Source organism: Cucurbita pepo, unplaced genomic scaffold (genome assembly GCF_002806865.2).
Source record: "Cucurbita pepo subsp. pepo cultivar mu-cu-16 unplaced genomic scaffold, ASM280686v2 Cp4.1_scaffold000975, whole genome shotgun sequence".
Taxonomy (NCBI): Eukaryota; Viridiplantae; Streptophyta; class Magnoliopsida; order Cucurbitales; family Cucurbitaceae; genus Cucurbita; species Cucurbita pepo.
The window spans coordinates 7,439-8,813 of NW_019647174.1; the positions used below are offsets into that span (position 1 = coordinate 7,439).

The following is a 1,375-nucleotide window of genomic DNA, read 5'->3' on the forward strand; positions in this document are numbered from 1 at the left end:
ACTTATGTGGAATCAAAACTTGTTTCACCATACACGCTGCCTATGCATGCATGTTCAATTGTGTACGACACAACAACGTTGCATCTCATCGTCATCTCGGTTCCTCACAACACGTCCCATGCATCGTGATGCAATCTCAAGTCTCGAGATAGCTTCTCGAGATAGCTTGACCATTTTGGTTGTGTAGACACATCCCTCGGGATAGTTTGGCCAAGTGGTCTAAGGTGCTAGATTTAGGCTTTGGTTTGAAGGGTCGTGGTCCCACAGCTGTCATTTATTTTTATTTTTTTGTAAACCTTCAAGCCCGCTGCTAGCACATATTATAAAAACCTCATGATTTTAAAACGCGTCTACTATAGAGAGAGTCTAGCCCTACTCCGAACAGACATTGTTCAATCNACAGTGCATTGTGTCACGGTCATACGTCTTCAAATGTGCGGCTTCGTGATCTTGACACGCTCGCCAAAAACCTTATGGGGTACACAATCTCCATTCACATTTTTCACCAAGGCTTTGTGGCTTTGTTATACCATAGGCAAGGTTTGCCTTCAACGTTGAAACATCACTTATGTGGAATCAAAACTTGTTTGACCACACACGTCGCCTATGCGTGCATGTTCAATCATGTGCGACACAACAATGTTGCATCTCATCGTTATCTCGGTTCCCAACAACGTGATCCATGTATCGTGATGCAATCTCATGTCTTGAGATACTTGATCATCTTGGTTTTTCTAGACACATTTGTTGGGACAGTTTGGCCGAGTGGTCTAAGGCGCCAGATTTAGGCTCTGGTCCGAAACGGCGTGGGTTCAAATCCCACAGCTGTCAAAATCATACTTTTTCAATCTCATCGTCCGACCCATGCATCGTATTGCAATCTCATGTCAGCTTGACTATCTTGGTTTGTCAAGGCACATCTGTCGTACAATTTAGTCGAGTGGTTTAAGATGCCAGATTTGGGCTCTAGTTTAAATGGGTATGATTTTAAAACTCGTCTACTATGAAGAGACTCTAAACCAACTCCGACCGTGTCTCGTGATCTTGTCACGCTCACGACAAATCTAAAGGAGTACTCAATCTCTATTCACATTTTTCACTCGACTTTATGGCTTTGTTATACCTTAGGCAGAGTTTTTCTTCCGCATTCAAACATCCATAATGTGGAATTAAAACTTGTTCGACCACACACGTCGTCTATGCATGCATGTTCAATCATGTGCGACAAAACATTGTTGCATCTCATCGTCATCTCGGTTCCAACCAGCACAACCCATGCATCATATTGTAATCTCATGTCTCGAGATAGCTCGACTATCTTGATTTGTCCAAACACATTCGTCGGGATAGTTTGGCCGAGTTGTCTAAGGTGCTA

The 1,375-nt window shown here is 43.1% G+C and overlaps 1 non-coding gene across 1 annotated transcript; it reads left to right on the top strand.

The window, feature by feature from the left end:
• The first annotated feature begins 751 nt into the window (after nucleotides 1-751).
• On the top strand, nucleotides 752-831 carry TRNAL-UAG. Its single transcript has one exon. It is a non-coding gene; the product is annotated as a tRNA-Leu (tRNA).
• Nucleotides 832-1,375: the final 544 nt, after the last annotated feature.